General features: G+C 43.5%; 1 protein-coding gene across 1 annotated transcript in view; it reads left to right on the top strand.

The window, feature by feature from the left end:
* Positions 1-348: 348 nt before the first annotated feature.
* The window catches only part of poc1bl (POC1 centriolar protein homolog B (Chlamydomonas), like), a 60,656-nt gene continuing 48,650 nt past the window's right edge, over positions 349-12,354 (top strand). The window contains exon 1 of the mRNA XM_068010039.1: positions 349-666. The gene's annotated coding sequence lies outside the window, so the exon portion shown is untranslated. The remainder of the gene's footprint in view (positions 667-12,354) is intronic.

Below are 12,354 nucleotides of genomic sequence, written 5' to 3'. Positions count from 1 at the left end.
CAGCACTGTGGGTGTACTTACTTACCTCACATGGTCCGCAGCAGTTCAAGAAGGCAGCTCACCACCACCATCTCAAAGGCAAGTAGGAATGGGCAATAAATGCTGGCCCACATCCCATAAATGAATTTAAAAAAACAATACCATCTTTCTGGTCGCCCCGGTTCAGCATTTGTTAAAGAAGATTATATTGTAAAGGAGAAGCAGCAGGGCAATGCAAAGGAACTCTGCAAGAAAGTGCAAGAGAAGATCAAAGAGTTTTATTCAGTCTGTAAACAGGTGAAGATATATGAGCAGCCACTCCGGGAACTATCAACGGTAGATCCACCCTACAAGTGCAGACTGGAGCCGGAATCGGGGCGGAGGGTGTCCCACAATGCGTTGTGTGGAGTTTGCCGCTCGGTGTTGGAGGGAAGGGTGAGGACTTCCTGGTGGAGTTTGCGAGGGAGCGAGAGTGAGGGAAGGAACAGTACAACCAGAGCCCAGCTCCCAGTCGCCGAGGGAACCCCGTCTTGTGCAGCGTCCGCTACCAGTTGCTTGGCAGAGCGGACACCGCCGCGGGCACATGGTGCGAGGGAGTCGCAGGAGCTGAGCCGGTGGCCGGCCGCTTGGCCGGCAGGAGCTGCTTCCACCTTTGGCCAGAATGTAGTGGCTCCGAGTGTGGCGATGGTGAGTGTGAACTAAAGAGCCTCTTCCCCTCCCCACTCTGCTCTCTCTTTTAAAACTTTCCTCATGGACGAGCCAAAGTTTCCGAGATGCGGCAGCCCAGGCCGCACCAGCCCGGTTGCTGGTTTCCTGAAGCAGGCTGGAAACTCCCTTTCACTATCGGCAGATCCATCAGCCGGCCGCCCTCTCCCTCACTTCACTTCCAATATCACTTGTTGCCACAAGTCGCAGATTCAGCTGTGCCCTCAACATGGAGCATGGGCAGTCACTTAGATATGTTCTATCCAGAGATACTAAAAAGTAGTATACATAATAGGTGTTTTATGTTTTAATTGCATTGTTCACCCATACACTCTCCGGTGATCAGAATAACACATGTTACCAATTGCAGCTGCTACTGTTGCCATTTGGAGAGCTGTGCAGTTCTTTCGGTTATTCGAAAGCGCTGGAGTCCTGTCACTCTAAGTGGACCTGAGAGTTTGAAGTGTTTCACTGTTGTGGGGTGGCAGCAATGGGATCTTCAGGCTTGTAAAATACTGTTCCTGTTTAGATTTCATTCTAGAAGCTGTTTCACTTACAGCTGTAACAGCGCAGGAGGAGGCCATTCATCCAATGGGGTCCATGTCGGCTTTCTGTGCAGCAATTCAATCAGTCCGATTCCCCAGCTCTATCCCCGTAGCCTTGTTATTTTATTTCCTTCAAGTGCCCATCCAATTTCCTTTTGAAATCATTCATGGTCTCTGCTTGCACCACTCAAACACCTCAAGTCCTAGGTCGTTACTATTCACTGCATTAAAAAAAGTTCTTCCTCACATTCCCCCAGTATCTCTTGCCCAAAACTTTAAAACTATGTCTCCTTGTCCTTGTACCATCAGCTAATGGAGCAGCTTTTCTTTGTCTACCCCATCCAAACCTTGTACACCTCTATCAAATCATCCATCAATATGCATAAAGGGACACAATACACTAGCTGTGGCCTAACCAGAGCTTATAAAGGTTCAGCATAATTTTCTGCCAAGGATAGCCAATATTTTTTCTGAAGTTAAATTTATTAGTCAGGATCTGGAAGTACTGGCTACCTATGTTTGTGATGAACCATATAAGTTGAACCATATAAGTTGTACCATCTAGCTAGTGTTACTTTGTGCTGGATCAAAATGTGTTTCTGCACATGAATACTTAATACGAATATTGCAGAGCTGCATTATGTCTATTTAGAATGAAAGGTTATAAAGTTCGCTATGCACCAGTTGAAGTTACTGAAGTAAGAACACTATACAGTAGTCTTAAGGTGGCCTTGGAGTATTTCTTAAAAGAAACTTGATTTGTTTTCTGGTTGTCTTAGAATCTGCAATGCAACTCCAGGGCATCAGTGTGACCTAAAAGCTGTCAAATTGACTTGATATTGTTACGATCACAACAAGTTTATTTTATTTTTTTTGGAGTGTATATACTTGCCAATTCAGTGAGTGTTTAACTGTTTACACACCGTGATCATAAAAAGAACCAAGTGGACAGGTTTTCTTGAGTTTAACAAAAAGGTTAACTTTATTGTGCTTAAACCAATCAAAGTAAAATAATAAACTACTGTTCCAACTTTCTCTCTCTCTCTCTCTCACATACACACACACATAGGTTACAGAGTAATGAAGGATAGATTGGTCGAATTAGAATCCACAGAAATAAAAGGGGTATACAATCTGTGGAGGTTGGTGACTCGCTGGCTTCAGAATGAATTCGGTGATCATGCAACTTTCTTTTGGGGTCCTGAGGCTTCTGATTTGAAGATGTGGATGGCTGATTCAGTGGTTCTCCTGGAGGCAGCAATGTGGCTGATTTCCTTCAAGGGGTCTCTGTCTGCAGCAGGGATATGTCTTGGTGGTTATGGTCAGCAGGCAGGGTTTGAAGCTTCCAATGTGGATTGGAGAGAGAGAAAGGAAGGAGGGACCCCACTTGGATCTTCTCTTGTCATTGGCTGATTGTCTCATTGCTGCAGAGAAAACACCATCTTATAAACACAGATGGTGGGCATGTCACCTGACTGTCACCCAGTGATTCAAGCGTGGAATTTACTAGTGTGCATTCCTGCTTGCAACTTAATTAGTCCATGCCTAGGAATTCCCTTCTCACAGCCAGGGTCCCATTGTTCAAATGATTAGGTTTGAGTGGTTCTTCTCCACCAGTTTAATATTCAGGTGATTGTCTTGATGCCTTTCTAATGGGAACAGGATAGGTAGTTCACTCAGATTCCCCAGGTCATTGTTCTTGATGGGTCTGTGCAGACAACCCATCTCCACCTCTGCATTGGACTGTGGAGTACAGTGATGCAAACTGGGATGGCCATCGTTTGCTGCTAACAGTCACCTTTTATCTGTTTTTTAATTAATTCAGGTTTCCAGCTGGTGGATTAAAAATCATTTGACATAGCATGTTTTCGTGACAATATTCATAATATAATAAAGATTATCTTCCACTGCATCACTTTAGTGATCTTCAAATTATAGCCTGTAGTTGCTGATTCACCATCCAGTAAAAATAATTTATAACTTTATCAATATCCTCCTATTCTCCATTCTCACTCTAACTTGTTCAACATATAGTTGCCCATCCCCTGTCCTTTGCTAATTCCTTCCTGTTCATCACTTCCTCTTTCCACACCCCACCCCTGACCTATGCTCACAAATCAACACTGGCTCCCTGTCCCTGAATAGATTGAATTTAGAATCTTTGTCCTCACCTACTCTATCTCTACAACCTCCTGTGTCCTTGGCCTTTTGTGTATGCCCCTCCCCCTTGTGGCAGAATCTTCAGCCACTCAGTTCAGCTTTCCTGACCTCTTCCTATACCTTCATTTCTCCTCTTCTCTCTCTATCTGTAAAACCTTCTTGAATCCATCGTTTAAGTCAAACATGATCCTAACTCTCCCATCTTGGCTTGACATTTGCGCCTTTATTTTTTTGAATGCCTCTACTGCCCCCTCCTTCTTCCAATAATGTATCTTGGGATGCTTCCTACATTAAACCTCAGTTGATGTAGCACAACCCTGCAAAATTTAAAAATAAGACAGAAAGTATAATCTAACACTAGTTGCTTGTACATGGTGATAGGTAAATGGGAGGTCTATGATTTTGAAAGTCTAGAGAACCAAGCACGGAAGGGGAAGCAGGATTTGTTTTTATGGAAATAGTTTAGTGTTACGTTGCACTTCTTTGTGTTGCATGCAGCTGAAGTATCAGTTGCTTTTCCAGTTGATGAAAGGATATCAGGAGGCTGGTAAGAAAGATCAAAAGTAATTCTAAACTGAGTGTAAAAGGCAGATCATACCTGATGAATTTAATTGGATTTTTTGATGAAGTAACAGAAGGTTGATGAAGGGAATGCAGTGGATGTTGTCTATCATTTGATAAAGTACCACATAAAAGGCTGATTAACAACATTGAGGCTCATGGATTCGGAGGGTCAGTGTCCAAAAATTTAGCTGAAGGACAGAAAACAGTGAGTTGTGGTAAATGGTTGTTTTTCAGACTGGAGGATGGTAGCCAGTGGTGCTGCCCAATGGTCAGTCCTGGGACCACTGCTTTTTTGATATGTATATATAAATGACTTGGTGCTTAAATATAGAGTAGAATTTCAAAATTTGCTGATGCCAAACTTGGAGGAGTGGCAATCAGTGAGGCTGATACGAATTGCCTGCAACTGGTCATAGTTTAGCAGAATGGGTGGACAAATGGAGATGGAATTTAATACAGACAAGTGTGAGGTGAGGCGTGGCTATATAGACTTGATGCTACAGTTCTAAAGAGTATGTAGGAACAGAGGGATCTTGGGGTGCATATGCATCCAACTTTGAAGATGGCAGGAAACATTGAGAGAGTGGTTAGCAAAGTATATGGGATCTGGGGCTTCATCAATTCTGACAGTACAAAAGCAGGGAAGTTATGCTGATCCTTTATAAAGCTCTAATTAGGCCCCAACTAGAGTATTGCATCCAAATCTGATCACCACACTTTAGAGATGTGAGGGTCCTTGAGAGGGTGCAGAGGAGCTTTACCAGAATCGTTCCAGGAATTGAGGATTTTAGTTGCAAGGTTAGGTTGGAAAAGGCTTAGATGAGATAGACAAGGAACAACTGTTCCCATGAACTGATGGTGCAAGGGCTAGGGGACACAGATTGAAGTAAAAACAAGAAATGCTGGAAATACTCGGGTCTGGCAGCATCTGTGGAGAGAGAAGCAGTGTTAACGTTTCAGGTCAGTGACCCTTCATCAGAACTGGCAGATATTAGAAATGCAAAAGGTTTTAAGCAAGTAAAGCGGGGGGGGGGGGGTGGTAAGAGCTAACTAAAGAGAAGCTGTTGATGGGATAAGGTCACAGAGAATAACTGAGCAGAAGGTCATGGAACAAAGGCAAATGGTATGTTAATGGTGTGCTGAAAGACAAAGCTTTAGTACAGAGAGGGTGTGAATTAACTGTAAAGCACAGAGCACTCTAAGCACAAACATTAAAAAAAAATTTTTTAAACAGAAACAGTGGGTAGGCACAGTAGAAACAAACTAACCAAACTAAAAAAAAAATGACCAAATAAAAAAGAAAAAAATAACTAAACATAAAAAGTGGGGTTGGTGGGGGGGGGGGGGGGGGTCCCTGTCATGCTCTGAAATCATTGAATTCAGTGTTCAGTCTGGCAGGCTGTAGCGTGCCTAATCAGTAAATGAGATGCTGTTCTTCGAGCTTGTGTTGATGTTCGTTGGAACACTGCAGCAATCCCAGGACAGAGATGTGAGCATGAGAGTGGGGTTGCGGGGGGCGGGGGTGGTGGTGGGTTGTTGAAATGGCCAGCAACAAGAAGCGCGGGGTCATGCCTACGGACTGAGCGAAGGTGTTCCGCAAAGCGATCACCCAATCTGCATTTGGTCTCCCCAATGTAGGGGAGACCAAGGTTTTGGATAAGAGATGCAGGGGGAATATGAGGAAGAACTTTTTTACGCAACGAGTGAAATTGATCTGGAACTAGCTGCCAAGAGGACAGCGAAAGCGGAGGCAATCAACAGGAAGTTGGATCGGCACTTGAAGGAAATAAACTTGTAGGACTATGGAGACCGAGCGGCAGAGTGGGACTGACTGGATTGTTCCACAGACAGCTGGCATGGATATGATGGACCAAATGGCCTCCTTCTATGCTGTAAATGTCTCTGAGCAAAAAAAATCTCTTTTGGATTAGTGCAAGTGATTTCATTGGTATAACCTGTCTGCTAGTTGTGTGGATTCAGGTTTGAGCAGCTGATGCATTCACTGAGGCAATGATTTTGTTGCCTTGGGAGGGGCAGGGTAAGGAATTAGCTATTGTAAGTTTACTAATATTCTAATTCCTGTGACCACATGACAGCATTAATGAAAAATGGTTGCAAGGAAGCAGTTGTAAGGTGAATGGCATGTGATCAGATAATGTTTTTTAGACTTATTGATCTTAGTGCCAAAATCAACATCTGGTGTACCTTGTGAAGAAATTTCTTCAGTAACAAATGCGAGTTGTTTTCTTTTCAAACATTGTTATTAATATTAAAATCCTATACACTGGGATTTCAAAAATAAACTGTCAAAATGGTAGGAATACAATGGTATTTAGGACAAGATGACGTTGTTTATTCTTGAACTAATATTTTAGACTTTCATAGCCTCTATGAATCTCTCTATGGTCTCACCCCTACCCATTTTAGTTTTTTAGTTTTAGAGATACAGCACTGAAACAGGCCCTTCGGCCCACCGAGTCTGTGCCGACCATCAACCACCCATTTATACTAATCCTACACTAATCCCATATTCCTACCACATCCCCACCTGTCCCTATATTTCCCTACCACCTACCTATACTAGGGGCAATTTATAATGGCCAATTAACCTATCAACCTGCAAGTCTTTGGCATGTGGGAGGAAACCGGAGCACCCGGAGGAAACCCACGCAGACACAGGTAGAACTTGCAAACTCTACACAGGCAGTACCCAGAATTGAACCCGGGTCACTGGAGCTGTGAGGCTGCGGTGCTAACCACTGCGCCACTGTGCCGGCCCACAACCCTCCGTGATATCGCTAACTCTGACTTTTTTTTATTCATTCCTGGGATGTGACTGTTACTGGCAAGGTTGACACTAGCTGCCCATTCCTTGTTGAGAAGGTGATGGCGTGTTACCTTCTGGAACTGTTGCATCTGGTATAGGTACACCCGCAGTGCTGTTAGAAAGGGAGTTCCAGGTTTTTAACCTCGTGACAGTGAAGGAACGCAGTATAGTTCCAAGTCAGAATGGTGTTTGGCTTGGAGGGGAACTTGCAGGTGGTGATGTTCCCATGCGTCTGCTGCCTTTGACCTTCTAGGTGGTAGAGGTCGCAGGTTTGGAAGGTGCTGTCGAAGGAACCTTGGAGAGTTCCTGTAGTGCATCTTGTACATGGTACACAATGCTGCCATTGTGTGCTAGTGGTGGAGGAGTGAATGTTGAAGGTGGTGGATGGGGTGCAGATCTGGTGGGCTGCTTTGTCCTGGATAGTGATGAGCTGCTTGAGTGTTGTTGGAGCTGCACATGTCCAGGCAAGTGGAGAGTATTCCATCACACTCCTGAATTCTGCCTTGTAGATGGTGAACAGGCTCTGGGGAGTCAGCAGGTGAGTTACTCACTGCAGAATTCACAGCCTCTGACCTTGTTTTGCAGCCACAGTATTTACATGGCTGGTCCAGTTAAGTTTCTGGTCAATGGTAATCCCTAGGATGTTGATAGTGGGGGAATTCAGCGATCATAATGCCATTGAAAGTCAAATTGAGGTAGTTAGATTCTATCTTGTTGGAGATGGTCATTGCCTGGAACTTGTGTTGCATTAATATTACTTGCCACTTATCAGCCCAAGCCTGGATGTTGTCCAGGTCTTGCTGCACGTAGGCATGGACTGCTTCAGGATCTGAGAAGTCGTGAATGGTACTGAATACTGCAAAATCGTTAGCGAACATCCCCACTTCTGACCTTATGATTGAAGGAAGGTCATTGATGAAGCAGCTGAAGATGGTTGGGCCTAGGACACTACCCTGAGGAACTCCTGCAGTGATGTCCTGGAACTGAGATGATTGACCTCCAACAGCCACAACCATCTTCCTTTGTGCTAGGTATGACTCCAGCCAATGAAGAGCTTTCCCCCAGTTCCCAGTAACTTCAGTTTTGCTAAGGCTTTTGATGCCATACTTGGTCAAATGCCATCTTGATGTCAAGGGCAGTCACTCTCTCCTCACCTCTGGAATTCAGCTCTTTTGTCCATGCTGTAATGAGGTCAGGTGCTGGTGGAACCCAAACTATCGGTGAGCAGGTTGTTGCTGAGCACATGCCACTTGATAACACTTTCAATAACACCTTCCATCACTTTGATGACCGAGAGTAGACTGCTAGGGTGGTAATTGGCCGGATTGGATTTGTCCTGTTTTTTGTGGGCAGGACATACCTGGACAATTTTAGATATTGTTGGGTAGATGCCAGCGTTGCAGTGGTACTGGAACAGCTTGGCTCAGGGTGGAGCTAGTTCTGGAGCTCAAGTCTTCAGTACTATTGCCAGAATGTGGTCAGGACCCATAGCCTTTGCAGTATCCAGTGCATTTCTTGATGTCATGTGGAGTGAATCGAATTGGCTGAAGGCTGGCATCTGTGATGCTGGGTCCTCAGGAGGTGGTTGAGATGAATCATCCACGCAGTACTTCTGGCTGAAGATGGCTGCAAATGTTTCAACCATGTCTTTTGCACTGATGTGCTGGGCTCCTTCATCTTGGAGGATGGGGGTATTAGTGGAGCCTCCTCATCCCATTTGTTGTTTAATTGTCCACCACCATTCATGACTGAAAGTGCCAGGACTGTAGAGCTTAGATCTGATATGTTGGTTGTGGGATTCCTTCACTCTGTCTATTGCATGCTGCTTCTGCTGTTGCAGCTTCACCAGGTTGGTACCTCATTTTGAGGTATGGCTGGTGCTGCTGCTGGCATACTCTCCTGTATTCCTCATTGAACAGGGTTGATCCCTTGGCTTGGTGGTAATGGTAGAGTGAGGGATATGCTGGACCATGAGATTACAGATTGTGATTGAATACAATTCTGCTGCTGATTGCCCACAGCGCCTCATGGATGCCCAGGTTCGAGCTGCTTGATCTGTTATGAATTTACCCCATTTAGCGCGGTGGTAATGCCACACACACGAAGGAGGGTATCCTCAGTGTGCATACGGGACTTCATCTCCACAGGGACTGTGCGTTGATAGCTCCTATCAATACTATCATGGACAGATGCATCTGTGACAGGTAGATTGAGTTTGGTTTTTCCATCTTGTTTGTTCTGTCACCACCTGCTGCAGGCCCAGTCTGGCAGATATGTCCTTTTAAGACTTAGCCAGCTTGGTCAGTCATGGTGCTGAGCCATTTTTCATGATGGACATTGAAATCCCCGAGCCACAGTACATTATGTGCCTGTGCTACCGTTAATGCTTCTTCCAAGTGGTGTTCAACATGGAGTACTGATTCATTAGCTGAGGGTAAGCAGTAAGTGATGATCACCAGTAGGTTTCTTTACACATATTTGACTTGGTGCCTTGAGACTTCATGGGCTTTAGAGTCAGTGTTGAGGACTCCCAGGGCCACTCTTTCCCTGACTGTATACCACTGTGCCGCCACCTCTGGTGGGACAGGGCATACCCTAGGATGGTGACAGAGGAGTCTGGACATTGGCTGTAAGGTATGACATTGCTTGACTAGTCTGTGGGACAGCTCTCCCAATTTTGGCACCAATTCCCCAGATGTTGGTGAGGAGGACATTGCAGGGTCGGCTGGACAAGGTGTTCCTTTGATTCTGGTGCCTAGGCCGATGCTGGGTAGTCCATCTAGTTTTATTTTTGACTTTTCTGTAACAGTTTGATACAACTGAGTGGCTTGCTTGGCCATTTCTGAGGGCTGTGGGTCTGGAGTCACATGTAGGCCAGACCAGGTAAGGATGGCAGATTTCCTTCCCTAAATGACATTAGTGAAGCAGATGGTTTTTCACCAACAGTCTGGTAGTTTCATGGTCACCATACTAGCTTTCTATTCCAAATTTATTAATATTTGAATTTAAATTCACTTGCTGCCATGGTGGGATTTTAACTTGTGTCTTTGGTGTATTTGTCTGGGCCTCTGCATTACGAGTCCAGTAACATTACCACAACACTACCATTCCCTAATCATATCCCCGATTTTTAATTGCTTCACTATTGGTGGCCGTGCCTTCAGCTGCAAGGGCTGTAAACTCAAATTATTTCCTTAAACCTTTCAGCCTCTCTACCTCGCTTTCCTTTTAAGACAGTCTTTAAAACCTACCTCTGTGGTCATCTGTCTTATCTCTTTAGGTTTTATAATACCCCTGTGTGAAGTACCTTGGGACCTCTTATTACAATAAAACCACAATATAAATACAAATTGTAATTACAGAAAAGTACACTTTTCTATGAAATAATTTAATTTGCCATACCATAAGCTATCATATTCATTGAAGACTCTCTGATCTGAAAAATCTATAGGTTATTCAGGCAGTAATTTTGGCACCTGAGATTTGATGTAGTCTCAGTTTTCATTACAAGAGGGTAAGGAAAGAAATAACTTTTGTTTGTATAAGATCTTTCATGTCCTCAGGATGTCCAAAGTGCTTTATAGTCTATCAATTACTTTTGAATTGTTGTCATTGTGGCAGCCAAATTGCACACAGGACCAAGTGTTTGTTGAAGGATAAGCATTAGCCAGGATACCAGACAAATTACCCTGCTCCTCTTTGATTAGTACCATGGGATCTTTCATGTTGACCTGAACAAGCAGACATCACCTTGGTGTAATGTCTCATCAGAAAGATGGCACTTCTGAAAGTGCAGCACTCCCTCAATGCTGCATTGAACTTTCAGCCTAGATTATCTACAGGGCCTTTAAAGTCAGGTTTGAACCCACAACTGTCTAACTGAGGTGACTGTTCTACCGCTAAGTCAAGCTGGCAGTCTGTTTCCAACATGGGTATTGCATAATTGCCTCTAGCAGCTTCAGGATGTGCAGATTGATGTTAAGTTTATATATGATAGACATTATTCCAGGTGTGTTCGCTGTCTACTATTAAAACTGTTGTACACAGATAACTCCAGTAGTTTCTTCAAAATTAAGTCTTTACTGGGTAGAATTATGCCAGAACTTTTACATTTTTCACTTTGCTTGACCAGAGTAATTGCCTTCAATCCATTTATATCTCTATAGGTGCAGAATACTCAGGTTAGAAAAGTAGCCTGATTTATTCCTTAGAAAAATTGATACTATCAGTCCTGACTTCAGACATCTACTGATTACAACTTTGTTGTCTAAAGGGCAATCTAAAAATCTATACAAAAAAGATGGACAGGAAAAGGCCTTCAGGCCCAGACAGCCTATCCCACACAGATGTGATGCCTTATGTATCATGATGTATACATTTCCCATCTAACAGGAACAGTAAATCTCCTGCGAGAGGTGAGAAACCAGATTGAAAATGCAGGCCAATTACAAAGAAAAAAAAAAGTATACCAGCATTAAAGTATTTAAGACAATATTTGGACCTACAGACAATGACGTTACAATATTGCAGGGTTGTTGTTGTGGACTACAGCTTTAATTTACGAACAATATTTCAATTGAGCGAATGGATGACTGTTGTTGATATGAAGTGCAACATAGCAAGTCATAATGTAACAATTCTGTTTTCACAACTGTAGCCTTGTGATTTTTGGTTCAAGGCTTGTGAAGGTGAGCAGGAAGATATGAATACAATAATTGACTTAATTGAAAGTTTCATATTGTCTGTTAACAATTGGCAATGGAAGTGAAATGATGGGTGCATAAGCAGGTCCACGGAATGTTATGCTGGGGCTTAGTGATGTGGTTCTTTTGCATTTCTGTGCTAAATTAGTTTGCTAAATCTGCAATTGTAGACTTGGCTGCATTGCAGTCTTTTTATTTGTCTCTTCCCTCTCCCTACGATGATGCTCATGGATGTGTTGAGCTGCTAAAATAATGTCACTGCATCAACGTATGATAATCAGAGGGATGGTAATGGAGGGTAAAAAATTGTTAACCGTATTAAGCAACTATGCTAGTGTTGCCACCTTTTCTGTTTCAATGTGTGCACAGCAGACACTTTGTGACTTTGTAAATCAGGTTGGAGAAACTGGCCAGGTTTTGCAATGTGGAAAATATAGTTACAGTGAAAGAGTGGACGAACTACTGGGGTAGGTTTGCAAACTATTAGAGCATTTGGCAGTGTCTGAAAAGACTTCAAAATAGTGAGGATAATTATTGGACTCAGTTTTATAACCTGTGAAAAAAGAATAAGGAAGCTGAATCTATTTTGGTTACTAAAGAGAACATTTCAGCAGAACACAAAGATATCAGATTGACACTAAGGTAGGAGGGAGAGGAAGGTAATGTCTGGATTCTGGATTAGGACCCTTGAGCTAGGTAGATTAAGCCTTTTGAAAGTCTGTGCAAAATTCTTTTATTTTCCGCTATTTCATTGTCAACTTGGCTTGGTTGGTAGCACTCAAGTCAGGAGGTTGTGAATTCAAGTTCCGCTCCAGGACCGAAGCACATAATCTAGGCTGCTATTTCAGTCCAATACTGAGGGGATGATGCA

This window comes from Heterodontus francisci, chromosome 2, assembly GCF_036365525.1.
Source record: "Heterodontus francisci isolate sHetFra1 chromosome 2, sHetFra1.hap1, whole genome shotgun sequence".
NCBI lineage: Eukaryota > Metazoa > Chordata > Chondrichthyes > Heterodontiformes > Heterodontidae > Heterodontus > Heterodontus francisci.
Note: the sequence above shows the minus strand (reverse complement) of the source record. Positions and strands in the feature narration are given on the sequence as shown.